Genomic DNA, 16,156 nt, shown 5'->3' on the forward strand with positions numbered 1-16,156 from the left:
TTAAAATCACTCCCCCTATCGCAATGTCACTAGCGTCCACCTGGACTATAAACTTGCGATTTTCATCACGGTGCCTAAGTACAGGTTTGGATGTAAATAATCGTTTCAACTGATGGAAAGCTTCCTGGCACTCTACAGTCCAATCCAGTTTCGCACTGGGTTTGAGATAGTGGGGGCCCTTCACTTTGGTCTTTAACAAATCCGTCAGGGGCAGGGCAATCTGAACAAAGTTCTTAATAAAGGGGTGGTAGAAATTAGCGAATCCCAAAAAGGATTAGAACTATCTCCTGGTCATGGGGGGTTTCCACCCCACTACGCTTGTCTTTTGGCAGGGTCCATCCCCAAGCCCTGCCCTGACACACGATACCCGAAAAAGTCCAACTCAGTTTTATGAAATTCACACTTAGAAAATTTGACAGTCAGTTCATGGGCTTGCAAGGTTTGCAGTACCTCCCTCACCAACTTGACATGGAACGTACAGTCCTGTGTATACAGTAACACGTCATCTAGGTACACAATGACCACCTTGTACAGAAATTTGTGCAGACATCATTAACTGAATTCATAAAAACGCCCGGAGCCCCTTGTAATCCTGACTGCATAATCAGTTACTTAAACTGCCCCAGGGGGGTTTTAAATGCAGTCTTCCATTTGTCCCCTTCTCGGATCCTTACTCAGAAGCATCCCATAAGTCCAGCTTGGAGAATATCTTCCCCTGAGCCACCACTCTGAGCAAGTCACCGATGGGGGGGTATGCATTGGACATCGAATCTGCATTGAGCCCCCTATAGTCAGTGCACAGTCTCAGACCCCCATCTTTCTTCTTGCAGAAAAGCACTGGGGAGGCGTGAGGGGAGCTCGCTGACCAGATAAACTCTCTCTTCAGATTTTTATCAATGAACTTTCACAGCTCCTCACGTTCCCCCAGGCTCATAGAATACAATTTTCCCTTCAGCAACTTTTGCCCAGGAATTAGTTCAGTAGCACAGTCAGTGGCTCTGTGTGGGGGAAGCTCATCAGCCTCTCTCTCCTCAAACACTTACTTAAATCTTGGTACTCTGGTGGAATCCGCTGCCATTCCTCTTGTGTCAACATGGTCATCTCAGGGCTATTAGGGGCGGTTTTCCTCACTCCCCTTTCCACACATGATTCTGACACTCCTCCCCTGGAAAACACATTTCTCCCGATTTCCAACATATGTATGGATTGTGATCATGCAGCCACCTCACCCCTAGCAGCAATGGGAATTTGGGGGCTGCGCTTACTACAAACATTCTGGCTTCCCAGTGGTTACCCATCTCCACCGGGTCAGTTTAATTTAATAACTGAGGGGAGGGAGGTTCCCCTTCATCTTTGATCCATCCATTTGTTCAAACACAACGGGGTGGGGAAGTTTCCTTACTTCCAACCTCAATCCAGTCACAAGGGCAGGGACTATCAAGTCTCTAGAACAGCCTGAATCAAGTAGGGCACTCACTTGAATATACATTCCCCTCCAGGGATTTACTAAAGTCACAGGGGAAAAGAACAGGGCCCCTCAGGGTCTGATGCTGCATGTGTAGCAACATAACCACCTGTTCCTGGTTCTCGATTTTGCACGCCAGTTGGATCCAGCCCAGCAGGGTCCTTGGATCATCTTGCACGAGCACCTTTGCCACCAAGTCTGGGTTCAGGCCAGCCTGAAAAGATTCAGTCTTGACTCCTTCTTTCCAATCTCTCACCTTGGCTGCATACTGCCAAAACTCAGCCGCATACTCTTTCACTGAACAGTTGCCTTGGTGCATCTTCTTCACCTCAGTCCGAGCTCTCTCCTCCTCTAAGGGGTCTTCAAATTGCTCTTGCAGAGCAAGAATGAAAGCATCCAAGCTCCTCAATTCAGGGGCCCGCACCCTATATAAGGTCACGTACCACTTGGTGGCTGGTCCCCCCCCCCATGCTGGAACCTAGGTAGCTCACCCAACTGGCCTCACTTGGGAACATGTGACCCCACTCACGGAAGAACTCCACAGCTTGGACCAAGAAAAAGCCTAGTTCCTCCGGGTCTCCTTCATATCGGGCCTCCAGTTCATGCTGCCCTTGGCGCAGGAAAGCAGATCCTGCTGGCATCCTTTGAGAAGCTGCCGGCAGGGCAGGTTCTGCCAGCAGTCCCAACAGTGGGGCAGGTGCTCTCCCTGCCTTGGCACTCCACCTGGAGGGGCCTCTGGTGCCTCTAGGATATCCACCGGCATTAGTGGTCCCAGCTGCTCTTATGGGAGGGGTCGCTGTAAGGCTGCTCTCAGCCATCCTTGCATGAGTACCATCAATACTAGTAGATCACATCTCATTACTTGCAACTCCTCACGGATGATGGTCAACAGGCTTTCCCCCTCCTCCCTCAGTACTGGTTCATATTCTTCTCCTGGGGGCTCTCTGTCAAGAAACAAACTCCCCCTGCAGATACTTCTCCAATGGCTCCTTCTGCACCTCACGCTCCTCTGCCCTGAATGGACACATTCCCAGGGGGGTAACATCCTCCCAGGATAGGTAACTGCCTCTCCTCAATGGTGAGCTGACATAATGCTCCAATTTTTCCGCCCACCACGAAGATGGTCCACACTCTATTGGTGCCACTGCATTGAGTCCACACAGTTCTGTGGGGGCTTTGAGTAGTCCTCCTTGTGGTTCTGGTTCGGTGGGCGTTCTATCTGGTATCTCAGGAGCTCCCGTGTTTGGATCATCTGCCATTTTGCCCTTCAGGAGCTGGCTCCGGGCTTCCCTGCCACCCAGCTTGTTGCTAAGTTGCTGGAGAAGGTGGTGTGGGCCCCTGAGGAGCTGGCTCTGGGCTTCCCCACCCCCCAGCTGGCTTCTGTGGTGGCTGAGAAGGCGGCATGCACCCCTGAAGAGCTAGCTCCGGGCTTCCCCGCTGCCCACTGTGGTAGTCTTGGCTCCACCGACAGGTAAGTGGGGTGGGGTGGGGGTAGGGTGGAAGTGTGGAGGAGGGGGGAGTAATTGGGGGGTGAGGGGCTGGGAGACAGGCAGCTTCTCCCCTCACTTCAGTATGCTCCGAATCTTTATGGAGGTTTACTGAGGATACCGAAGCAATTTAAATATCCAAAGCCGAAGCTGCTTTCTGCTTCGGCTTTTGAGGTATTACAGAAAAAGCAGATTTTTTTCCAGGTGCAGACCCCTATTAGGCACCATGAAATTGTTTCGTAGGCTCCTATGTTTGATCTTCATATTGTGACCAATGCTATTTACCTATTCTTTCTCATAAAAAAGAGCCACAGCTCATTTCTTCAGATATTTCGTGAGCAGCAGCTCATTTCTTCAGATATCTGCCACTTGGGGGCAGGGAATCCTGCCTTCTGAAGAAGTGAGCTGTGGCTCACAAAATCTCACACCCTAGCACAAATTTTGTTAGTCTTATAGGTGCTTCTTGACTTTTGCTTTATTCTACAGCTGCACGGCTACCCATCTTGAGTTTCTCTTCTCTACCTTTAAAAATTCTGTGGTTTTGCTTCTCATTTTTCTCCCTTAAAGACTATTTTCCTGTCCACTCCTTTGATTAGACTACTTTTGTGTTAACCTTGCATTTTTCTTCAACCCTCCTCCAATTACTCTTGTTTCCATAAGCCTCCCACCTCCTGATGCTATCTATGCGTTGTTGTGCTATTTTAAAAGAAATATCCCCAAATTTACATGTTTTTTCAAGCTTTCCCCCCTCAGAATAGGTGTTGCTGGCAAGCCTTGTTCTTTCTTCCTGTGGCAGGAGCACATCTTTTATCATTCAATACTGCAGTTCATACTGATAAGCCCAAACCTGTGAGATCACATTATAACCAACTGTCTGTTTTCCATAGAGCAGTAACTTACATTTTATGGATATTTTCTTTTGCTCATTGTGTGTATGTTTTTTACATCTTTCATGTAAATGTGTGACCTTCACCTGAATAATGGTGGCACATAATACATTTTATTCTACAACATAAGTAATGCACATTATTGCTTTTTGATTAGTCAAACTAGACAGCAGTTTAAATGAGTACTTATCCAGGAATACCAAAGAAAAGTGTGTTTATGTGTTCTATGAAAACATGCTTTGCATGAACTATAGTTCACAGTGGGCTGAAATGCAAAAAAACCCCCACTTTTTTGCATAGCTGACAAATAATTTTCTACTGGGATTATACTATCAGTAGTCTCCCACTTATCATATAACGTATTTGGAAGCCAGCTTCACACAAAATTATGTCCTTATTATTGTTACTTTATGTCTCATATAAAACCAGGCATTTAACAAGAGGAAATTCCTGTGTTGACTGCCTAATTGAATGATTGAATAAATAAATTTATAGGAATTGGAAAAAATTAACTCAGGACATTGCCCTGAGGGTAGGATGCAGAGACATATTAAATACTTAGCAATATTTAAAATGTAAAAAATAAAATAAAAGTTTGAATGAAACTAAATACAGTTCCTCTCCAGTTAGAGCTTAGGGATACTTCTGAATTTATCCACAGATTTTGGAATTTTGAATTACAAAATCTTGTTTTTGAAATGTAACCAATGCATTAGGAATGCTCTATTTCTTTGTTATTGTTCCAAATTTCTTGTAGTACACAGCACACACATTATTTAATACTGTATTTCTAAGTGACATTAAAGCTGGATCAATGTTAGCCTGCATTTCCCCCATCCTTTCCCATCTTCTAATACAAAGGATCATCATTTCACATAATATGCTAGTTTTTTTTTTAAAAAAATCCATATTTAGGTCTTTCACTTTTATTCTGTATCTATTAGTGTGGAGACAATGTAGCCACTGGATTTGTTTAATATAAGCATTGTGGTAGAAAGTAAGTAATAATGGCTGCAATTCGAAGAACAATTCCTTGAGACTAAGCCTCATTGAATAAAATGGGACTTAGGATAGTTTTCAGTCTGTCATTTCTGATTTTTGTGACCAAATAAACATGTCATGCATGTCTAGCATGCTGTCAAGTCTTAAAATAGGAATTATATAGGAATATAACTTTTTCTGCATTTTTAAAAGCATTAAAACTCTTTCTTTGTAGTACCATAGAGAAAGTCTTAAAAGAGGTCGTATTTTGTCTTTGACTCATTTCAATGTTTTAAAAATTTTATTAGAAGTATTTTCATGTCTCTTTCCAAGTTATTTTACTATAGCAAGTGGCTACAAAGAAATGTAAAAAGATTAAAAGATCATAAAAATATGATGCTTGGGATACTGAAAGTAGTATCCCATGATACTACTCACCATGTGCCAATTACGTTTGATGATATTTGTAATTGGTACTGCCAAGGGGGAGAACTCAATTGACCATGCAATCCTGTTCTGCAACCCTTTTTCCTATGGAGACAAAAGGGAGTCCCTGGGTGTTCTGCTGGCTCGTAGCTTCGCCTGATCTACTACTCTACGAGGATATCCCCTCTCAATAAATGCACTTCTCAACTTCCACGATTCTCTGTTGTAATCCTCAAAGTCAGTTGAGTTGCGTTTTATCCTTAAAAATTGTCCGAAGGGGATATTACGTTTCAGAGCCATGTTATGATGAGAAGAGTAGTGGAGAAAAGCCCATCTATCTGTTGTTTTCCTGTACGGTCTCACCCCCAATCTCCCACCAGTCCTCTTATAAATAATAACATCCAAAAAATTGATCCGTTGGGGTTACCAATGACAATAATATGTTCAATTCTCATCAAGACTATTTGGAAATAGAAGTTCTTGTTTGTTTTTTTAAATTGTGTTTTTATTTTCCAAAGATGAAGAAAATCCATCCTTCTTTGTGGTTGGCCACTTTCAATTCTTTCTGACCATGACATTTGTTCTTAGATTAAACAAATGGAAAGCCTTTGTGAAATTCTGGGTGTTAGATAACCTATTTAGGGATATTTCTCTAGCTGTCTCCAGCATACTAGAAATTTTCAGGGTTTGAGAATGCCAGTTGTTTTTTTCCATCTCTTCCTGTTGTTTTTATTTAACTGACTCTCAACTACTGTCAACATTCTGTGCTTTCTGGAGCAAGCTGAGCCCTTGTCAGGCTTCCTCCCTCCCTTTTTATTAATTTACAAAGTCATATTTTTTTCTGGATACCTGAGAGACTCCCAAGTATGTGGAGACTCTTGTCTTGACTCTGGGAAGACTTGTTTTGTTGCTTTCATGATTGACATGAGCCATTTCCTTTACGGTTAGCTATGATAAATATATTATTAGTTTATAGCAGGCAAAATCTTGTTGGACAGATAATGACATCATTATTTCTAAATATGATGTGATTTGATGCACAATAACATGTTGATAGTACAAGTTTTGAATATGTGTAAAATGATTCTGAGTGCCTATAGATTTGCTTTCTCTGTGTGTAATGCTTCCCACCATAAAAGGCACAACTGGGCATTACAGCATCCCTGGGGACAACCTGGAGATGCCACAGCCATTTTATTGCAGGAATTTTCTTGCTTTAAAAATGTTGCAGGAGCCCGATCCTGCTCAGGACTGTGGTACAGGGCACTTGTTTTTAAGACCCCAATGGGCAGGTTTGAGCCCCCACAGTATTTTTTAGAGCAAGATATTTCCTGCAGTAAAATGGCTTTGGTGCCTCCAGTTTCCCCCCGGGGATGCTGTATAGTCTATACAGGTCTCCGCCTCGAAGTCGACTCAGAGATTCCAGCTGGTATAGAACACTGCAGCTGGATTAGTCTCAGACTTGAGCAGAACCACAAGTGACAAAAGGCACAGATTGGACACTTGTCTGTTTCCCTCAAGTTTTGATGGGAAATGTAGGCATTCTGGTCTCGCAGCTTCGCTCTCTGACTGCTGTCCAATGGACTTTTCAACTGTCACTTGTCCAACATTCCGCCAAGCTGCCTACATTTCCCATCAAAACTTGAGGGAAGCAGACAAGTGTCCAATCTATGCCTTTTGTCACTTGTGGTTCTGCTCTCAGGAACTAAATAGAGCATGCATATCTTTCCCATTCTAAAGTCACTCCATGACTTCCCATCAGTTACTGGACTCAATTCAGGGTCATAAAAATCCCATTCAAAATCTTTCATGGCCTTTGCCCTTCCTATCTGTACAACTGCCTCTCCCCTGTTTTTCATCATGGCAACTTCTTTCATCTGGACAGGCATTCTGTAAATACCACTCTGAAACTGGATAAAATCAAGAGCTGCCTGCACATGTGCTTTCTCTGTGGTAGCCTGCACTGTATGGAATGGCCTGCCTGAAGAGGTCAGCAAAGCTCCCATTCTCTTGGCTTTCTGAAAAAGCCATCCCATCCTGACTATGTTTTAGTGTAAACTGCACTGACAGCACTACCAATACACATGAGATAGCAATTTTGTGTGGATATGCAATGTATATATGGCTGATGAAGAAGCTTTGCGAAAAGTGATGTTTTAGTTGCTACCTCACTCATTGCCAACTCTCTCGGATCCCTGCTTCTCGTCGGTTGAAACTGAGTTCTCCATGATATTGCTTTGTATGTAAAAGAAAAGGATTGAGTAAATACAATGGTTATAAGGACTACAAAGGACTGTTCTAAGAATATTATATTTGGACATGATACTTACCTTGGACATTTCATTGACAGCATTGGTTATATTGAGCAATTTGTATATTTAAGTTTGTATGACAGAACTGAAATAAGGGGTTCTACCCAGATAATTTGAAGGGGCTTTATTGTATAGATTCATAAATTTGTTTTCATTGTTTTCACTTACACTTTACAAATAGAGGTTACTTTGATAATCATTTAGTGACTTGTTAGAGTCTCCTTGGACTAGGTCCTGCTTGGTTTTTGCTTTTCTGTTGGAGACTTCCCCTCTTGGTTTTTGGTTGTTTCTGAAAAGTATGACAAACTGAATTATTCAGAAGGGCTTCAGAAGGGATTATAGGGTTGTTTCATGAGAAGTAGCTTGGAGAGATGCCTTAGCAGGGATAGGGACTTACGGTACACAACTGGGTACTTTCTGCTGACGTAGATATGCTTCTACTGGGGAGTTTCCATGTTGCAAAACATGCCATGTAAATTACTTATGCTTTGTTTAGGGAAGATTTCATTTCTTTATGCTTTTCTAATTTTCTGCTACTCATACTCTATTGTATCTGTTTCACTGAATGTCCTAACTATTGTTCATTACTGTGCTTTGCTCAATGAATGTCCTAGCTGTTGATTATATTTTATTTCACTTGCACTGTGTAATGCACCTTGGATTTCAGTGAGAAAGGCAGACTAACAACAACAGTAAAGTATTGTTTAGTTGTGCTCATAGACAAGCATACACATCATGGACTTTATCCCCTATATTTTTAATGATGCCTCTTTTTAAAACAGTACAAAAACCAGCTACCTAACATCTTTTTGCAATTATGGTATGTCAAGGCATTTTACTAAAGAGACGAATACTATGTCCTTATGTTTGCTATGGTATAGTAGGAAGCATTACACTGACTTTTTAGAAAATCAATTATAAGCAGCATTGTATGTATGATTTGAACTTAGAAAAAAAACAAGCTCTTTAGTATCAGTCATGATTATCTTTAACTTCCGTAAATGTCAAAAATTAATAATTGCCTCTCTTATATATGAATGTGGTAATGGCAAATCTGTAGCACTGGGTTAACAACATGTTAGTTGATCATTGCTCTCCTTTCATTTATAATATTTGTGCTTCATTTCTCTCCTTCATGGTACACCAGTAACGCTGATGATGCAGCCCTAGACAGTCGTTTCTGTAATAGTTTCAGGCTTGGAAAGGCTGATTTGTTCTCATGGTGGTGGATAATTGTTGTGAGTATTATTCCCTAGGCATATGCACCTTAGATATCTCTTGAGAAAAAATGAGCAGCCTTTTCTCTAAAAAGCAAATCTGGTTTCTACCTTCTGTCTGCATTGGTCATATGATATTACTCTTTTCTTACTGTTAAAGGTTTTTGTGAACAGTCATTTTGGGATAGACACATATACTGGCAAGTAGCAACAAAATAAAGAACAGCAGCAATGCTGGAATGTGCATTAAATTTGTGGGGGCCAGAATCTAGTTAAAAATCTTTTTTAATTGTATCAGTTCCATGTGTTTAATATTTGCCTTAACTTCTCAGGACAAACAAAATGAAGTACTTATTTACTCAATAAGTAATTAAATCGTGCAGTTCATTGCCAGTGGATGTAGTGATGGCCACTAGCATAAACTTACTTACGCAAACAGGGATCATCATAGCCACATTAGCTGAGTCTGAGAAAGAGTCTCAGAATATAGCCTGGATATTGCAATATCATTACCCCCTCCACGCGGGTGTGTGCGCACGCGTGCGTGCATGTGTGTGTGTCCTGTTTTAAATTCCTTTTCCTCCCATAATGATTGTCTTATATTACCTCAGAGCATTCAACATTCCCTAATACCACTGATGCTACTTTAAAATATATCTGTTTATATGTCATAAACAGTTCAAAACTGAAATTACAAAAGTAGAAAAAGGAACAATAAGAGCTGGACAATGCATACAGTAAACAATGGAATAGACTACAGTTCTATTCCCTTTGGTTTTATACCAAAACACAGTGTTTTTCTTATCTTCTTTCCTTGTAGCACCTGTATTTGCCGTCTTTCATAAGAATAAGTGCTACCACTTATCTGTGGCAAATCTGTCAATGCAATCCTAAGAAGTAATAACCTTCTAACCCATTGATTTCAAAAACTGTAAACATTACTCTTGAGTATATATTGGTATACCGGAATGGTCTGTTCTGTGTAGGAACCAGATGGTATGTGGGTTTTTTAACGTGTTTGATGAGTTTCTGTGCAGAGAGCAATAACATGTCCAGCAGTCCTTGAGTAGCTTTCTCCAATACTACTCCTTCCATTTTCCATTCCCACTTTGTCATAACGGTAAACATTTTTCCTGTTTAATAATGAAAACTTTCCTGTGGGTGATGTAGCTGATTTTGAAATTATATTAAAATTCATGCTTGTTGTTTTGATCCAGATAAATTCTTCAAGGTGTTTCAGATAAAGGATACCTTTTCCATTTGTAACTGAGTAGAGTGACAATAAGCTGATTCACATTTTACAAAGTTGTCATGCTCACTGCAAGGACTTTGAATCAGATGTGCAGTGGGAATTCTGTGCCTTCCGAACACTTGATTCTAATCATGAATGCTGCATTCCCAGACAAGAGACTTCAGCCTCTCCCCAACAGTCTTCCTCAGCATGCTGTTTTTTACAACCTGAAACAACCCTGGGAAGTCATTATATATTGTTAAAATTACACAAGTTAAATGGCAGCATGTAATTTTCACAATTGAGCAGATAGTAGCTGTTGGGTCAGTTTACGCAAAAGCTCAGAGGGTTAGCTATGATTATTTTTTAATTAAGAAAACTCTTGCATTAACCATTAAAAATATAGATAATGAGTTGAATCTTAGCATTTCACTTAGTTTGTACTTGCTTGTTTCTGTAGCACAAAAACAGTTATGCTGACATAAGATGTTCTTGCATCAATGTAAAAACATCTTACAGTAGTGGAAGGAACCTTTCTTGAGCAGTGACAGAACAAAAGGACAGGAACCAAACCACTGAAAATAGAGATCCTTGAAAAACAGCACGAAGAATAACTTCAGAGGCACTGCCAACTTTACTATTTTTGTTTCTGAAGTCTTTGAAGTCTTGACTTTGCAGAACAGATTGTGAATCTCTGGCCCATTACACACCTGCTGAGATTTTGGTGTTTTATTTCTCTTGGGTGAAGAATCAGAAGCTCAAACCATGTTAATCACTGTCAGTATCAGTTGCACAAAATGCCAAAATGCAGTGAAGTGCATGTTTTATACAATAAATATGACAATACACTTTAAACTGTTTGTTAGCTTAGTGATTTGTTGTAATTTGTTACATATAGTGTTTGAGGAGTACATTAAAAAAACAGTAGCTCACAATAACAGCATTATAATTTTAATCATGTAATAAATTCTGATTTACAAGAATACACAGAAAGTGATTTTATAATAAAAGTATAAATATCGATGTATTGTCGAAGGCTTTCACGGCCGGAGAACGATGGTTGTTGGGGGTTTTCCGGGCTGTATTGCCGTGGTCTTGGCATTGTAGTTCCTGACGTTTCGCCAGCAGCTGTGGCTGGCATCTTCAGAGGTGTAGCACCAAAAGACAGAGATCTCTTAGTGTCACAGTGTGGAAAAGATGTAGGTCATTTGTATCTACTCAGGAGGGGTGGGGTTGAGCTGAGTCATTCTGTAAGAGTTTCCCAGGGTGTGGAATGCTAATGGCGGGAGGCTTCACTGTAACCTGAGGAGGTTCTTTTGCATATGGATTGGTGCTTGATGTGCTAATCTTCTCTGCAGGGCTATTGTCGGGTGTGGAGTGTTTTGTTGGCCTGGTGTTTTTCAGAACTGGAGCCCATGCTCTGTTCATTCTTAAGGTTTCTTCTTTCCTGTTGAAGTTTTGCTTATGCTTGTGAATTTCAATGGCTTCCCTGTGCAGTCTGACAAAGTAGTTGGAAGTGTTGTCCAGTATTTTGGTGTCCTGGAATAAGATACTGTGCCCTGTTTGAGTTAGGCTATGTTCAGCCACTGCTGATTTTTCAGGCTGTCCAAGTCTGCAGTGTCTTTCATGTTCTTTTATTCTTGTCTGGATGCTACGTTTTGTGGTCCCGATGTAAACTTGTCCACAGCTGCAGGGTATACGGTATACTCCTGCAGAGGTGAGGGGGTCTCTGCTGTCTTTTGCTGATCGTAGCATCTGTTGTATTTTTCGGGTGGGTCTGAATACTGCTTGAAGGTTATGCTTTTCCATAAGCTTTCCCATCTGATCAGTAATTCCTTTGATATATGGCAAAAACACTTTTCCTGTAGGTGACTGTTTTTCCTTGGTTGTTTGATTCATCCTGGGTTTGATTGCTCTTCGGATTTCATTTCTGGAGTAGCCATTTGCCTGAAGTGCGTTGTTTAGATGATTAATTTCCTCATTGAGAAAGCGCGGCTCACATATCCGTCTTGCACGATCCACTAATGTTTTCATTATGCCTCTTTTCTGTCGAGGGTGGTGATATCGCTTATAAAGAGACTTCAGAAGCTGATGCTGAGTGTCATCGTTTCCCCCCCTTTCATATTCCTCTTCTTAAGATTAGGAGTGTGTGTTTCGGAAATCTGATTTGGGTAAAATACCTGAATCAGACCCAATTTGGAAATCCCAAAGCAAAAGCTTTCCGAAGCATTCGGAATGCTTTGGGAAGCTTCAGGGACCTAAGGAGTGCCTGTCCTCCCGCCATCCCACCAACACCCCACTTACCTGGGGCAGTCTTCTGCGCTGGCGCTCGCTACTGCCCTGCTGGCCGCTGCACAGGCCTCCGCGGCAGAGTGGGTGGCACAGGTGTCCATGTCTGGTGCTGTCCTGCCATCCGCTGCAGCCACCGCAGAGGCCTCCGTGGCAGCGTGGGCAGTGCAGGTGCTGCACTTGCTGCCGGTTGCCAGAGGCTGAGGCGGTGGTGTGGCGGAGCAGGCACCAGCGTTCGCTGCTGTTCTGCTGGCTGCTGCTGCAGAAGCCTCCGTGGTGACACAGGCAGCACCAGCACTTGCTGCCGCTGCCGGTCACCGCAGAAGCTGAAGCGGCAGCATGGGCTGCGGGCGGCTGAGGGAACCGGCTGCAGCCTTCCCCGCTGCCTTGCTGGCCACGGTGGCGGCGGCAGAAGGCCTGTTCCAGCCTTAAAAGTAAGTGGGAAAAGGGGAAGGGGGCTCGGGGGGGGGGTTGGAAGCCTATAACTTTGGTATGCTCCAAATCTTTATCCGGAACCCGGACCCGAAGTGGCTTGCTCCTTTGGGTTTCAGGGTATTCCAGATCGTTTTCCCCCTTCAGGTAAACCCAAAGCAGGAAAACCGAATCTTTCCCCGTGCACACCCCTAGTTAAGATCAGTGCATTTTCTAATCTTTTCTGTACAGGGTTTTTTTCATCTGTTCTGGCCCCATACAGCTTCGATGCATCCCCTGAGTTCTTCATGCATGGTCAAAATACCCGACTTCAGTCTTCACATTGCTTCCCATACTCTTTCGGGTTCTGCGCGGTGAAAGGTTACATCTGCTGCAGAATCAATTTCCCCGCAGGGTTTCTGCAGGGTTTCTCCCTACATATATGCTCCATTTTTTTTACAGTGAAGTTAAAATACAGTCTTTTTGAAGTTTAGAATGTTTTTCTTTGGTGTGAGGCCTGGCCCTTTCTTTCGCCTTTCCCTTTATTCCCCTGTGTCCTGATTGGTTAAACAACAATGTGTAACCATACCCTTCCCTCTTCTTCCCCCACCATTAAAATGTCATCGTTAGTTATGTGTTGTGTGTGCATGCTAACCTTAGCAGTATGAAGTAAATTGTCTTCTCATTAGTGCAAGCTGTTTAGGATGACATTTTGTTCAGGAGTCTCTGTGTTGTCCACTTTCCCCCCTGATTTTTAAACTCTTTTTGAAAACAGCCATTTTGAAAACAGCTATTTAAAAATAATTTTAAAAAACACCCTTGTAATGTTGGGTTACAAAATGCTGCTATGCCTAACAGAAAAATTCTGCAGAGAGCCCTGAATCCTGCTTAATATTTTAAAGTCATTCTCCAGAACACCTCAGCCAGTCAACACACAGAAATGTTGTCATTGTTTCTTATGTGTTGTGCGTGCATGATAACCTTGACAGCATGAAGTAAATTGTCTTCTCATGAATACGAGCTATTTAGGATTACATTTTATGCAAGAGTCTGTTCTTACTGTATTTATTAGTCACTTTTCCCAATTTTTTTTAAAGTTGGTATTTTAAAAATCCTGCTTAATATTTTAAAGTTTCCCTCTTGAAAGGGAAATTTTGTTAAATGTCGAGCTCAAATAACACTCCAATAATTGATAGGCAAGTATAGGGTGAAGAAGAGGTTAACCAGAACCCCCTCTAATTTTACAACTAGAGATGGGCATGATCCACATTACAATCGAAAAAAACTCACAATAATGGCGATCACGCGATCGTGACCTGGCGGATTGTGATCGTCCACGGCCAACGATCCAGTGATCGGGAGAGGCCTGGATCGTTGCGTTCGGGCTCGGATCGGGGATCCAGACACTCAGGCGCCAGCAATCTATTCCGCTGCCAACGGAGCCAGGGGAAAGCCTGAGCTCTGTTTGCCCTCCTTCTGTCGCCCTGGAAACCTGAATGGAAGCCCAGCTTTCCTTGATCAGCAGGGCTTCCTTCCAACCACAGAGTAGCAAAGCAGTCACAAGTTGGGAGAAGACACCCAGGGGAGGGAGGGGGAAGGAGGTGTTCTGTAGCCATGGGCACTCCAATCTCATCCCTGCAAACCCTGATAGGCAGCTCTGACGGCCAAACACAGACCTCCTGTGTTGCTGAATGGGACCTGAGGGGTGGCGGCTCATTGCCGCCTCCCCATGCCCGCCAGGCCCAGCGGCCGCCACCACCACCCACCTTCCCACATAGCTGGGAATAGCAGCGCAGCCTGCTTTGTCCTCCACGATCCACGATCCACGGCTGGGGAACAGGAGATGATCGGTGTGGATTGTTAATTCTGGATCGTCACTGGCACCAATCCACGATCAGATGGATTGTTAATTTTTTTTGGGATCATGCCCATCTCTAGTTACAACACTGTAACACATGTCAAAAAAAAAAAACCCTGACAAAACTGCTGACATCACATTTCCCCAGAAAGGGGACATTTTTCTAAGTGAAGAAATAAAAACCAGATACCACTTTGATTTGACTCCCTCATGTGCAAAATTACAAAAGTCCAAATTGGATCCAATCTTTGCGGCCCAAATACCCAGAAAACATAGCACAAGTAAGCACGTGGAAAAGCCCTCTGTCTTGAGTACTGTACTCCCCTTTGCTTTCCTCCCAAATGGAAGAGAGGATATTCTGGCAATTCTATTTCCAAAGCCAGAATTATCTGCCTATAATGTAACACAAAGATACAACCTATGATATGCTAAAACCAAACTCTTCTTCTCTCTCTCTCTTTTTTTTTAGGGAGGCAAATGCTTTTTAATCAAGGCCACATTGGCAAAGATACATCGACAACACCCTTAACAAAAAAAGGGAAAATTTCACAGAAGTCGGCACTTTACTGCCAAGCCAGGCACATATAAAAAAAATAAGTTATTCAACAGGTGTGTGTTGGACTTCTGAGATGTCACCAGCTGCTTGTTTAGGTCTGCAGTGGTAAGAAAACTATTGTGAATGGGAGCTCCCATAAGAGGATTAAATTACAATTGCACAGATAGGTTGTTCAAGGGCTGTTTCGCTATTCAAACCAGCAGCTTCATCAGTTCTTCTAAGCTGTTCTGGATATACCCATAGACATCATTAAAGAGCTCCTCCCATGATCTTGTTCCATTCAACTCAACTATATCAACTTTAAGGTCTTCCATCACTTTCTTATGTTTGACATACATGGGCCAGACATGACCATCAAACAATCCAGGTGCATCTGGTACCGTGTAATTCCTTGAACTTCTCCTCTTCTTGCACTCTTCATAGGGAATAGAAAGAAAGAATCAGTAGTCAAAAACATCAATCAGGGGTCTGTAAGTATAAAGTAAGAACCCTTCAACAATAAGGTTATGGATGGTGTTGTCCTTCTCCTCTGAATCTTCTATAGTTCTGACATCTAGTGTGTTAATGCCATGCGATCGTTCAAACTTGATTGGGTTTCTCTTCCAAGCATTGATGGTATTCATCATAGCATCCATATCCAAAGCATTGATAACATCATATTGTTTAAATCCATCTTCAACCACTATCTCATCCTGGGGCTTAAAGAAATCATCCTGATGCACAACACTGCAGTTGGGTAAAGCTCGCATTAGTCTGTTGGTCAGGGTGGTCTTCCCACCATTGGTGACCCCGCTGATGCCGATGATGACTTTCATGGTGGGGCGACTTATCTCTTGCGGTTGGTACTCAGAAGGCAGGAGCCCAAGAAGAGGGAGCTAGGAGAGAAGCCCGGCGGTTAAAGAGAGAAGGACGGGAAGGGGGGAAGCGCCAACGTCAGCTGCCGAGAGCCGCCATAGTCTCTGGAAAATGGCCACAGGGAAGACGCGTCCATGCCTCAGTGAAGCCGCTTGGCAAAAGAGCAAACCAAACTGTTCTA

General features: G+C 42.7%; 1 protein-coding gene and 1 pseudogene across 3 annotated transcripts in view; one reads left to right on the plus strand and one right to left on the minus strand.

Moving 5' to 3' along the window:
• CADM2 (cell adhesion molecule 2) overlaps positions 1–16,156 on the plus strand; it is an 864,141-nt gene that overhangs the window by 155,441 nt on the left and 692,544 nt on the right. The window lies entirely within an intron of this gene.
• Positions 15,126–16,074, minus strand: LOC129325554 (nicotinamide riboside kinase 2-like; annotated as a pseudogene).

This window comes from Eublepharis macularius, chromosome 3, assembly GCF_028583425.1.
Source record: "Eublepharis macularius isolate TG4126 chromosome 3, MPM_Emac_v1.0, whole genome shotgun sequence".
NCBI classification, from domain to species: domain Eukaryota; kingdom Metazoa; phylum Chordata; class Lepidosauria; order Squamata; family Eublepharidae; genus Eublepharis; species Eublepharis macularius.